The following is a 13,924-nucleotide window of genomic DNA, read 5'->3' on the forward strand; positions in this document are numbered from 1 at the left end:
AAAAGTTTCAACCTCACTAAGACACAGCTTAGTAGGGTCAGCCATCAGTCTTTAGAGTGTGAGATAGAATAATAGTAATAGTAGTATACTTCTGTTAGTCTTTTATACGAATAATTTACATGGAGTAGAATCTCTCTTATACAATATTGATTGTATAATCACCAGTAGTTAGAATGGTTAAATAAAAAATTTGTTTGAAATGAAGAATAATAGGAAGGATATCTGCCTTAAATATTTTATAGTTGGTTAGTGTATAAATGCTCATACGTCATCAATCTTTTGATGTATAGCTGAGACCTTCTCTTAAGGATATTTTAAAAGTAACTTGCCTTTTTCAAATCGTACAGCTTAATTTTCAGAGACAAAGCATTTTCTTTTTGCACTCATGTTTTTGATATAATATTTAACTAAATTATATAATTGTAGTAAATACAACTGGCATAAAAAGATTTTGGAACAAATATAAGATAATTTGCTCTTGGTAGGCATGCGACTCAACTGTTGGGAGAAAAATGAGATGGTGTACCGGAGAGGACTCCCCATTTCCCCCAAATAGGAGATTGAAACTTGGGAGTTATGGTTTGTCCATGGTTTTAGGATTGGCAAGAGTTTGGTTTTATCTTGAATCTAATGTTTGTCCTATTATGTAGTGTTGCAGGGTGATAAGGAATAATATGTGAAATATTGGTTAGTGGTGAAGTTACAGACTATATGTATATATTTTTTAATACGGTAGCTTTATTGAGATATAATTCACATACCATGCAAGCCACCAATTTATAGTATACAATTTGAGGTTTTTTATATTGACAGAATTGTGCAACCATCACCACAATTGATTTTGGAATATTTTCATCATCCCCAAAAGAAATCTCGTGTCCATTAGCTCCCCATCTCCTCCCCCCTGTTCGGAGTCAACCACTAATCTATTTTCTCTCTATACTGTATAGATTTGTCTATTCATGTAAATGTAATAATGTAATATGTAGCCTTTTGTGACTGGCTTCTTTCACTTAGCATACTGTGTTTCAGGTTCATCTATGTTGTAGCATGTATCAGTATTTTTTATGGCAGAATCCATTGGATGGACATACCACATTTTATTTATCCATTCATCAGTTGATGACATTTGTATTGTTTCTGCCTTTTGGCTGTTACAAATAATGCTATTATGATGGTTTCCGTAGTGTAGTGGTTATCACAAATAATGCTATTGTACACATATTTTTACATGGATGTTATTTTTTCATTTCTCTTGCTGTATACCTGGGAGAGAATGGTTGGTCATGTTTAACTTTTGAGGAACTGCCAGACTGTTTTCCAAAGTGGCTGTACCATTTTATATTCCTACCAGCAGTGTGTGAGAGGGTTCCAGCCATACACTTGCCAACACTTGTTATTATCTGTCTTTTTGATTATAGCCATCCTAGTGGGTATATATATGTTTTTAAAGTGATTTTATTTTTCTGACTATAATAGTAATAAATGCCCTTTGTAGATATTTTGGAAAATATAGAAAAGGATAAAAGAAAAAATCATTTATTTTTAAATCACTATTTAGAAATAATATTGAGTGGGTTTTTTCTCCATGTTTTAGAGTAATTTTTAAAATATGGCTAAAAGTATATATGATTTTGAGTCCTGCCTTTTTTTGTTGTTTAACAGCATTTCCCCATGTTTTTTGAAGTTGTATTTTAATTTTATCCTATCAGAGAATGTCTCTTTTGTTCTCTTTGGCTTTTGTGTTCTTATTTTTTATTAATTTTTCAAATTTTACAATTATTTCAGAGGAGCCCGGAGGTGGAGTGGGAATAAATTTTTGTGGTTAATCTAACGTGTTAACTAGAAATTACTTCTAAGTTAACTGCAACATAATATTCTATCTGCTGAATAAACCATAACTTAGCCAACTGTTACCCTATTTCAGACATTTATATTTCTTACAGTTTTTCTTTATAAATAATGTAAAAAAATTTGTATGTAAAATTCGGTCTGCATTTTGAGTTCTCAGGAATGAAGTTACTGGGTCAATCAATAGCTATGAACGTATTAAAGATTCTTGTTACATATTGACAAATTGCTTTTCAGAATTTATATTTCCTCTAGCAGTGTATATGTATTCCTTTCTTACTGTACCTTCACTAGCAATGAGTAAATGGGTAACAAATGAGTTTTAAGGTGAATTGAGCAGGGATTTTTTTGAGTTTGTTCACTGATGTATGTATTGCTGGAAGATAGTAGGCACTGAATATATGTAGAATGCTACCAGTAGGAAAGAAAAGGGTTTCTCTGAAGGACAGGGAAATAACTTGCCATTCAACTTTCCAGGAAAGTAGCCTTGTTACACTGATCATATAATAGCTCATGTGTTTATAAAAAAGGGATGAAAGAGTAAAATTAAGCTTATTTGGGGAACTTGTTTTAAATTTTATATTGTTTGAACATTTACATGTTTCAAAGTCAAAATGACACTTTGAAAAGGCTTAACTTCCATCCATGTTTCCTTACTGTAACCCCCCTTTTTTTATACCAGTTTCTTATGTATCTTTACAGTGCTTTTTAATAAAAATTAACAAATAAGAATAGATATTCTTACTTCCCTCTTTCTCTCCCCTTTTTAAAAACACAGAATATAACAACATATATATACATATACCTTGCTTTTCTGTACCTTGCTTATTTAGCATATTCTGGTGATGTTTGTATAGAAGTACACAGAGTGCTTCCTTATTTATTTTTACAGCTGCACTGTATTCCTTCTAATGGATGTATCATAGGTGATTTTACCAGTCCTCTTAAGTTGTTTTCAGTGTGTTTCACTTTTACAAATAATCCCACAATAATCTTGCTGCACACTTTATTTTGTGAATGTGTAATTATATCTGCAGGAGAATGTCCCAGGAGAGTTGTTGGGTCAAAAAATAAATGCATTCTTGGTTTTGTAGATATTGACACTTCCACCGGCAATGGAGACTGCTCATTTCTTGGGGTTCCTCGGTGTACCTTTTGAAAAACGATAGTCCTAGTGTCATTACCTCAAATCCCATAATATATGTATCCTCAAGTACTATAGAAGAACTCATGGTGATGACCCTTGTGTCATCAAGAAACAGGTAATTATGTTTAGATGGTGAGGAAATTTGTAATATACTTGAGAAAGATATTATAGGTGGTGAAAAAAATTTAAATTAGAACATTTAAAGACAAATTCTGGGAATTCCCTGGTGGTTCAGTGGTTAAGACTTGGCGCTTTCACTACCGTGGCCAGGGTTCGATCCCTGGTTGGGAAAATAAGATCCCACAAGCCACGCTTCGAGGCCAAAAAAAAAAAAAGACAAATTCTCATTTTCTTGTTTTTTCTCTCCAGATAAATGCTTTCCCTATACAGTTGACATTTTTTTATAAGTAAGTTCTTCTTGGCCAAATTCTCAAGTTATAAAAACTAACTTCAATAATGATATATGTTATACGAAAACTGTTAAAATGTTACAGCTTTTGTTTTAAACATGGCTGTTACTAATAACCAACCATATTTCTTTTCTCTCTCTCTCTCTTTTTTTTGTCTTTCAGCCTTTAACATTCCACATTCTGCTTTGTACATGGTGAATCACTACTGCTTTGCACCAGTGTGCCCACTTGCGTGCCTATAAAGTACAAGCTCCAGATTGAAAAAAGCTTTTAGATGGATCTTTTCCAAATTTGGTGTCTTTTCTACAAACTCTGTGCCTCAACAACCCTTTCTAAGTGGTAAGTGATATGTACTTTTAAAAGAGACTAATAGAAATTTGTAAAACAATTTTTGTTTGGATTGCCTTCCCCCTTTTTATGCTGCATTCTCTTTTGGTATGGAATAAAAATATTTTATTTTATTCTAAAGGTTTCCCACTTCAGCAACTTGTTCTGCTCAATTTTACTCCTCTGCACCCCCAAAAATGTGTTTTGAGTAAATCTCAGAGATGTTCAAAAAACATACTGGCTAACTAGCACCTATGCTTCCAAAAAATCTTAGAATATGTAAAGGGACACACAGTGCCATGCTATAAAAAGAAGAGCTGGCATTACATACCTCTCTTATCAACTCCATAAATGTGCACATAATTTACAATTGCTAGGAATAAATATAAAAGTATGTAAACACCTTTATGTATATGTACTTTACATGCTCTGTATTATATATTGATATTTTACAAATAGTTTCATTTTCATTTTGAGATACAAGTGGCAGTTATTGATGTCACAAGATTATAGTTTATATTTATTTCATAATTAGAGATTTTAACTCCAAGTGTTTTTTAAATAATGATTTAAATTTATGTATATATTTACTGCTATAGGTGATTACCACTTTTAGTGGTTATTACCACAAGTGAACTTATAAAACTGGGCTTACTAAAAGTAGCTTGATTTGGGAAGAAAACTGTTTTATGGACTGATAAAATTTTGGACTTAGGAAATAAAAAAGCTGTGAAAATAGAGTGATTTCAGTGCTGAACAAGAAATTGCATGTTAAGTGAGTTGTAAATGTTAGAATTTTATGATTTGTTATTGGTTCTGTTTTCATTTTGCCAGAGCCACAGATTCCAACTTTAGGTCTGTATATTCTCTTATTATAAGGCTGAGGTAGTTTTTCCTGTTGCTCTCTTTTCCTACCTACTTAGGTATCTTGAGTCCATTGGGTCAAGAACATCCTGTTCCTAGCAATTGTAAATTATGTGCACATTTATGGAGTTGATGAGAGAGGTGTGTAATGCCAGCTGTTCTTTTTATAGCATGGCACTGTGTGTCCCTTTTCATATTCTAAGAATTTTTGGAAGCATAAGTGCTAGTTAGCCAATATGTTTTTTGAACATCTCTGAGATTTACTCAAAACACATTTTGGGGGGGGGGGTGCAGAGGAATAAAATTGAGCAGAACAAGTTGCTGAAGTGGGAAACCTTTAAAATAAAATTATTGTTGTAAAATATCAAACACTCATTTTGAGTGTCAGTCAACAAATAGTTACCAAATGCCTGCTGTTTATGAATAAAAATACACAATGACATTTGGCATTGTGAAGAGGTAAGTCATCAAATAGAAACCATGGCATTAGATGAGGATGCAAAGCAGGGAGTTTGAGTGAAGAATGGGGTACGTTTTAGCTCTAACTATTAATTGCACAGTGTTCTTGAGTGTAAGTTATTAGTCTTAGTAGCCTTTGGTTTTCTCATCTATGAAATGAGTGAATTAACTAAATGGTTTATAAGGTTTTTTGCTGCTTTCATACACCTAACACTTTGTTATGAACAAATTGATAGATGTTTGTTTTTTTGAGGATACCTCTTCTTCTCTAGCCTTTCCAATAGAGATATTTTTAGACTACTTTCTTTGAATTGTGAGGTTAGAATAAGGTCCCCACTAAAAATCATTTTCTTTTCTTTTTTTTTTAGAAATATATTTTAAAATTATTTATTTATTTATTTTTGGCTGCACTGGTTCTTTGTTGCTGTGCCCAGGCTTTCTCTAGTTGCGGCGAGTGGGAGCTACTCTTCGTCGCAGTGCGTGGGCTTCTCATTGCGGTGGCTTCTCTTGTTGTGGAGCATGGGCTCTAGGCGCACGGGCTTCAGTAGTTGTGGCACGTGGGCTCAGTAGCTGTGGCTCGCAGGCTCTAGAGCGCAGGCTCAGTAGTTGTGGCGCATGGGCTTAGTTGCTCCATGGCATGTGGGATCTTCCCGGACCAGGGCTTGAACCCATGTCCCCTGTATTGGCAGGCAGAGTCTTAACCACTGTGCCACCAGGGAAATCCCTCAGTCATTTTCTTTTGAAGGTCATATCTTTTATTTTTTTTTCTCCACGTTCTTATCCTTCTCTTCTCTTGACCTCTGGAATTTTCCTTCATTTGACTCTTCATTTGTTCCCTTTCTGTTTCTTGTATCTTATTAGTGGCTCTCATCATGTTTCCTTGACCTGTCTAGCATCCATTGTTTTCATCTTAGTATTTTCCAGGATCACTGTATCTTACACCAGTGATTCTAATCCTGGGACCCTTTAAAAAAATACAGATACCTTCTAAAATGAGCTTGGGAGAAGGGTACGATTTTTTGGCAGGTAGCTGAAACCTACTAGTAAACCAGCATTATTAGTTCACCAGGACTGGAGCCCCCAGGTTTTACACCCCGTCACTTCTTGCCTTAGATCACATCATCACTTAGTTAAATTTCTGTGGTCTTGGAGTCTCCTCTCATGATCATAACCCTCTATCATGCCACGCTTTTTGAATCTCTTCTTTGTCTTTATTATGACTTGTAGTTTCTTGGCATTTTGTTTTTATAGTTAAGTTAGCTATCTCCTAGCTTCATTTGCTTTCTACTCACCCAAACCCCATGATCATATTTGCAGCAGCATCTTATGTTCTGTTGCCTTTTTAACATTGTGAGGAACCTGTCCAAATCTCAAACCTAAGTTAATTTGCCATGTATATATTTCCTAGTTCCAGCTGCTTGATGCAGTTGGAAAAGGTCACGTAACTAAGTTTGGATCTACTAGGCAGCCATTTACTTGATCTCTAAACTGGTTCTTTTCAAGGTTGGCTTCTTACGCTTCCTTTAGAAGACCCCACACCTTGTCACAGTCAAGTTGTCTTTTTTTTTTTTTTTAATTTTTAATTAATTGTTATTTATTTATTTATTTATTTATTTATGGCTGTGTTGGGTCTTCGTTTCTGTGCGAGGGCTTTCTCTAGTTGCAGCATGTGGGGGCCACTCTTCATCGCGGTGCGCGGGCCTCTCACTGTCGCGGCCTCTCTTGTTGCGGAGCACAGGGTCCAGACGCGCAGGCTCAGTAGTTGTGGCTCATGGGCCTAGTTGCTCCGCGGCATGTGGGATCTTCCCAGACCAGGGCTCAAACCCGTGCCCCCTGCATTGGCAGGCAGAGTCTCAACCACTGCGCCACCAGGGAAGCCCCAAGTTGTCTTTTTGGGGCTATCTAGCGTACTTCCTGACCTGTTCTTCTTTTCGCTTCAGAATTTTTTCTGTGTCTAAAGAAGAAATTATGTACCTTATTATAATTCTTATTACGGAAAATTTAAGACATATAAAAGTAAACAGACTAGTGTAATGAATCCCCTTGTATTCATGACTCAGGTTCAGTAATTATCATGTCATGGCCAAATTTTCAATCTCTCACTGACTTCCCTCCCATTCCTGTACTATTTTAAAGAAAATCCTAGATATCATAAAATTTATTTGTATTTCAGTACATATCCTTATGTATAAGACCCTTTAAAAATATATAACCATGATACCATTATTAATCTTAAAAAAACAACAATTCCAATATAATCAAATATCCAATCAATGTTAATTCCAATTCTCTCACACATTTTATTTACTTATTTATTTATTTGCTTGCCACACCACATGGCATGCAGGATCTTAGTTCCCTGACCAGGGCTCGAACCCATGCCCCCTGCAGTGGAGGCATGGAGTCATAACCATTGGACCCCCAGAGAATTCCCCTCACACATTTTAAAAGCAGCTGACTTGATTGGATCAGGGTCTAGATAAGCCCTTCCTCCTTTGCAGTTGGTTGATTTTTCTCTTAAAGTTTCAACCTCCCCTCCCTTTTTTTCTCTAATATTTATTTGTTGAACAAATTGGGTCTTTGTCTTGTAGATGTGGATGTTTCTGATTACATTCCTGTGAAGTGATTAAGCATACACATCTGACCTTTGTATTTCCTGTTAATTGGTCATTGGATCTAGAGACTTGCTCAGACTCAAGTTCAGATTCTTTTGGCACGTCTTTGTCTTTGGGCAAGTGTCTCTCTGGTGCACACAATGCCTAGTTGTCTCTCTTTTTCTGCTGATTAGTTGCCATTTCGCCTCCATGCTGTAGATTAGGGGTTGGCAAACTTTCTCTGTAAGGAGGCAGATAGTATACATTTTAGGCCTTGTGAGCCATCTGGTCTCCTCTGCTGCAACTACTAAACTCTGCTGTTGTAATGAGAAAGCCACCATAGATAAAATGTAAATGAATGGGCATGGCTGTGTTCCAATAAAACTTTATTTACAAAAACAGGTGATGGGCTCCCTACTTGAGGGCTATTAAATCATTAGGGTTTGGAAAATTTTAATATTGTAACTTTACTGTTCATTTATTAGGTGAAATGTTCTATAAAGAGAAGCTATTCCATGTGTACTGTTTGTTACATGGTAGTACAGTTTATATAGGAAATGTTAGACAAAAGCTTGACAGTTTCCCTTGGCTTACAAATTTCAAAATAATGAATCGGGTATATTAGCTTTCTCCAACAGTGACTAATTAAGGTCTCCCCTTCTCCTCCAGATTAACTATATACTCTTAGATTTAAACATATTGGATTTTTAAAAAAATCATTATGGTAATTACCCTTATTGATGCTCAAATTATTTAATCTTTGGCCAGTGGGAGCCTTTTAAATTTGCTTACTGAGTTATTTTGTCATGACTCTAGTAGTTTTTGATAGCTTCTTGATAATCTGGTATAACAAGGAGCTCCAGGCTCATCATGTACATTTCCTCCCCACACCTGGTGTCAATAGTTTCTCCAAGGAGCCCTGATTCCTTCACTGGGGAATGGAATTTCAAGACCACAGTTTGAGCTCTAGGGATTCTCATTCCTAGTGGGTTGACCATTGTTTCTAGGCCTTTTTGGTAGTCAAAACTAGGGAAAAATTTTTTTTTTTTTGATAGAGTACCTCATGAATTCATACTGATACTTCCAATTCAGTTTCAATACTATAAGATTTTTAGTTAATCTTTTTATTTTACATCTGTATCTTTCAACTGAAAATTCTAGTTCTCAGTGATACTAAGAATAATACAATTAGAATATTTCATAATTACTCATTTATAGTACCCCCATAATACACACAACAGTCTCAGAATAGCAGTACCAGCATTTTGTCTCTGTCTGCCTTCTTTTCTCAATCCATGTTGTTGTATGAAACATTATCTGTTGCTGTGTAACAAATCACCCCAAAACTTAGTGACTTAACACAGCAAACACAGTTATTATCTCACAGTTGCTGTGGGTCAGTTTCTGTGGGGTGCAGCTTAACTGAGTGCCTCTAGCTCAAGGTCTCTCATAAAGCTGCAATCAAGGTGTTAGCTAGGGCTGTGTATATCCCAGGGCTCAGTTGGAGGAGCCACAAAGGAGCCTTTTGGGGTGCTTTCAAATGCACTCATGTGATCATTGGTAGGTCTCAGGTCCTTTCTGGCCATTGGCTGGAGACCAGTCCCTCAGGCCTCTCCATGGGGCAGCTAACAACATGGCACTGGTTGTTAGCTTGGAGCAAGGGAGGAAAGGGTATCCAAGATGGAACCCATGGCCTTTTTAGTAACCTGTTCTTAGAGTGACAGCCCAACACGTATGCTGCATTCTTTTATTTATTTTTTAAGTTATTATGGTAAAATATGCATAACATAAAATGACAATTTTAATCATTTTAAAGTATATAGTTAAGTACATTGCATTAAGTACATTGGCATTAAGTACATTGACGTTGTTGTGCAGTCATCACCACCATCCATCTCCACAACATTTTCCAAACTGAAACTCTACCCATTAAACACTAACTCCCCAGTCTTCCCTTCCACATCCCCTGGTAACCACTATTCTACATTCTGTTTTCATGAATTTGACTACTCTAGGTACTTCATGAGTAGAATCATACAGTATTTGTCCTTTTGTGACATGCTTTTTTCACTCAGCATAATGTCTTCAAGGTTCATCCACATGACAGCATGTGTCAAAATTTCCTTCCTTTTTAAGGCTGAATAATATTCCATTGCATGTATATACCACATTTTGTTTACCCGTTCATCCGTTGATGGACATTTGTTTCCTCCTTTTGGCTATTGTGAATAACACTTCTATGAATATTGGTGTTCTACTGCATTCTTTTCTTAGAAGCAAGTCTCCAAATCCAGTTTATACTAAAGAGGAGGTAGTTATATAACAGTGTGATACCAGGATGTGGGGATCATTGGGTCCCTAGAGGCTGCCACCACACTGTTTAAGTCAGTCTTAATAATTGTTCTGTATAGTTCTGCCACCAACAGGGTATACATTTAAGTTAACTTATTTAATTTTTTAAAATAAATTTATTTATATTTTATTTATTTTTGGTTACGTTGGGTCTTCGTTGCTGTGCGCGGGCTTTCTCTAGTTGTGGCGAGTGGGGGCTACTCTTCGTTGTGGTGCGCGGGCTTCTCATTGCAGTGGCTTCTCTTGTTGTGGAGCATGGGCTCTAGGCATGTGGGCTTCAGTAGTTGTGGCACGCGGGCTCAATAGTTATGGCTCGCAGGCTCTAGAGTGCGGGCTCAGTAGTTGTGGCACACGGGCTTAGTTGCTCCGCGGCATGTGGGATCTTCCCAGACCAGGGCTCAAACCCGTGTCCCCTGCATTGGCAGGTGGATTCTTAACCACTGTGCCACGAGAGAAGTCCCTAAGTTAACTTATTTTATTTTTGATATTTAATGACTGTTCTAAAACGTAATTTTGTTTTATAATCCTGTGTAATAGTTTCATGTTTCCAAAGTCAAATCCACAAAACAAGGTTTATTCAAAGGAGTCTAACTTCTATCTCTGTTTTCTCTACCGTTTTCTCTCTTTCTCTTTCTAAGTAATTATATTCTAAAAACAAGTTTAATATAAGTAGGCTATGTATTCATATTCCTCCTTAGACAAGTGATAAAATATTATATGCCTTGCTTTTTTCACTTAACATATTCTGGAGATCACTCCTTAGTAGTAAATTACTAATTCCTTTTTATAGCTACATAATATCTCATTGCATGAATGAAAAAACAAAGCTTATTTAACCAGTTCCCAAATGATGGGCATTTGGATTGTTTCTAATTTTTTGTAAATAGTACTGCAATGGATAACTTTGTAATTCATATATATGTCTTTATATTTTTGCCATTGTACATTTGGGGCAGATTCCTAGATGTGGAATTGCAGGGTCAAAGGGTAAATGTAAATGAGTACACAGTTTTATAGATATTGCCAGATTTATCCTGATAAGAATTATGTCTCTTTGTGTTCCCATCAGTAATGTAGGAGAGTGCCTTTTTGTGTATATATAACCTTATCAACAGAATATATTGTTAGAATTTTGGGTTTTTTGTCCTCATTGTAGTGTTAATTTTCATCTCTCATTATGAGTGAGATTGAATATCTTTTTTTAACTTTAAAGTTTTATTCATAGACATTTCAGAACCATTTAAATCAACTGTGGATATTTTTAGACATAACATACCATGTTTTTCTTGGACATATTAGGCTGAGTATCTTTTTATATGGTTAAGAGGCATTTGCATTTCTTTTTTTGTTAACTGTCCATTTCTTTAGCTCTTTTTCTCTAGGTTTGTTGGTGTTTTCTATTTTATAAGCTCTTTACATATTAGGAATATCAACATTTTGTCCATTTGCTTTCTTCTTCCTGCCAGTTAAATAGAGGTAGTCTCTAATCTGCTTTTAGTTTGCTTTGTTTTGCTTCTCATCCTTTTCCATTAGTGTTACATTTTTTCTTCTGGCTAAATCATTATTCAGTATTTGCTGACTCCACTTCTGCAGCTCAAACCTATCCCACCATTTCTTCAAACTCAACATGCCCCAGATAGGATTCAACTTTATCCACAAACCTGATATTTCTGTGTTCCCTTTGTCAGGTATGGCATTACCATTTTCCTACTTGGAAACTTGGAGTGATCTTTTGTGGTTTATTTATTATTAATTCAGCAAGTATTTGTTGAGCACCTACCAAGTGCCAGGTACTGGACTAGGCACTAGGTAACAAATAGTCACAATCCTAGCTCTCAGGGAACAGTCTGATGGGGGAATGGGTAGTAAACAAATATACACACAAACCCATGTCTCAATGGGTGGTAAGTATTTCAAGAGAGAATTTATGGGCTGGGACACGTGATTAGATTGGAGAGGTTAGGGAGTTAGCCTTTTAGAGAAAGTGACATTTAAACTGAGATTTGAAGGTCTATTAGGGTTCACCTGGTGAAAAAAATTGGGGTTCCAGGGCTTCCCTGGTGGCGCAGTGGTTGAGAATCTGCCTGCCAATGCAGGGGACACGGGTTCGAGCCCTGGTCCAGGAAGATCCCACATGCCGCGGAGCAACTAAGCCCGTGCGCCACAACTACTGAGCCTGCGCGTCTGGAGCCTGTGCTCCGCAACAAGAGAGGCTGCGATAGTGAGAGGCCCGCGCACCGCGATGAAGAGTGGCCCCCGCTTGCTGCAACTAGAGAAAGCCCTCGCACAGAAACGAAGACCCAACACAGCCAAAAATAAATAAATAAATAATAAAAATAAAGGAATGCCTTTAAAAAAAAAAAAAAATTGGGGTTCCAGATATAGGAAGCAGCATGTGGAAGGATCCTGAGGCAGAAAATTAACTTCTAGGAAATGATCAGACCAGTTTGGCTGGCATGTAGGGAGAAGGGGTAGAGGGCCATGAGATGTGATCTGATTTACTTTGTAAAATGATCACTCTGGCTCTAGGGGTGGAGGGCGTGTGTGTAGAGGTTGGTGAGGAAGGCCTGGTGTGGAGGCTGTGGTGGTAACCGTGAAAAGTGGAAGTGTCACATTCATTCTCTTAGTGACATTCTTTCAATTCTACACTGGTGCTTTGTTCTTTCTTCCCATATTTTTATATCTACTGCCCTCGTTCAGAAAGTCACCTCCTGACTACTCTGATGGGTTTTTACAAATTGGTCCCACGTTGTTTTAGTCTCTGTTCGCCAGCCAATCTGGTTCAGAAGAGGTCTGTTCATATCACTTTCTTTCTCGAAAACTCTTGGTGGCTCCCTGTGACTGTTAATGTTATGTGTCCACTTGACTGGGCTGAAGGATGCCCAGAGAGCTGGTAAAACATTATTTCTGGGTGTGTCTGTGAGTGTGCTTCCAGAAGAGATTAGCATTTGAATCAGTAGACTAAAGAAAATCCTCCCTCACCAGTGTGGGTGGGCGTCCTCCAATCATTGAGGATGCAAATAGAACCAAAAGGCAGAGGAAGGGTGAATTTGTTCTGTCTCCTTGAGCTGCGGCTTCCATCTTCTCCTGTCCTCAGACATTTGAGTTCCTGGTTCTTGGGCTTTTGGACTCTGGGACTTAAACCGGCAGCACATCACCCTCACCCCCCGACCCCAACCCCCTTTGGCTTCAGACTGAGAGTTACACCATCAGTTCCTCTGTGTCTCAGGCCTTCAGACTCAAGACTGAATTTTATCCCTGGCTTTCCCGGGTCTCCAGCTTGCAGGTGGCAGATCGTAGGACTTCTCAGCTTCTGTAATTGTGGGAGCCAATTCCCATTATAAATATCCTCTTCTATATCTATATTATTCTATTGATTTTGTTTCTCTGTAGTCTCTGAACCCTAACACATTCCCTCATTGCAGAAAAATGAAAGCCCACCTGAAATTGAAGCCTTTCTCATTTTCTTTAAGCTTCAAGGTCTACTCCTCTGAGACTACTTTTCTTTAGGCAGCCAAGACTGATATTATTCTACCTCTTTTTTTAAACTCATCTTCATCTTCTGTCATGACATCTCTGCCTTTTGAACCCTTCTCTCTCTTTTTTTTTTTCTTTCCCCTAAAGTCTCCATTCCGATCCTAACTGTTCCCCTAATCCTTAAATCTCCTCAGTCAGGTTGACTTTTAACATTTGTTGATATGTCAGTTCTAAGATTCATCACAGCCTGTGTTGTATTAGAAGCACTCCTGTATTTATTTGGAGTGCAAAGTATTGTGCATATTTCATTTTCTTAACAGACAAGAACTCAGTAGATGTGTTGAATTGTAGGAGATTAGGGATCATTCCATGTGCTTAGATCCCTCACTGAAATCTCTTTAAAAAGAGGTAAGTCTCAAGTACAAGTTTATAAATATCTTGTA

General features: G+C 37.1%; 1 protein-coding gene across 7 annotated transcripts in view; it reads left to right on the forward strand.

The window, feature by feature from the left end:
- FRYL (FRY like transcription coactivator) overlaps positions 1 to 13,924 on the forward strand; it is a 240,196-nt gene that overhangs the window by 34,064 nt on the left and 192,208 nt on the right. For 6 of the 7 annotated variants that reach the window (XM_059923043.1, XM_059923047.1, XM_059923046.1 and 3 more), the window contains exon 2: positions 3,571 to 3,747. The gene's annotated coding sequence lies outside the window, so the exon portion shown is untranslated. Of the gene's footprint in view, positions 1 to 3,042; positions 3,114 to 3,570; positions 3,748 to 13,924 lie in introns of those variants that run through there. The other variant, XM_059923045.1, reaches the window with a different exon arrangement.

Source organism: Balaenoptera ricei, chromosome 5 (assembly GCF_028023285.1).
Source record: "Balaenoptera ricei isolate mBalRic1 chromosome 5, mBalRic1.hap2, whole genome shotgun sequence".
Taxonomy (NCBI): domain Eukaryota; kingdom Metazoa; phylum Chordata; class Mammalia; order Artiodactyla; family Balaenopteridae; genus Balaenoptera; species Balaenoptera ricei.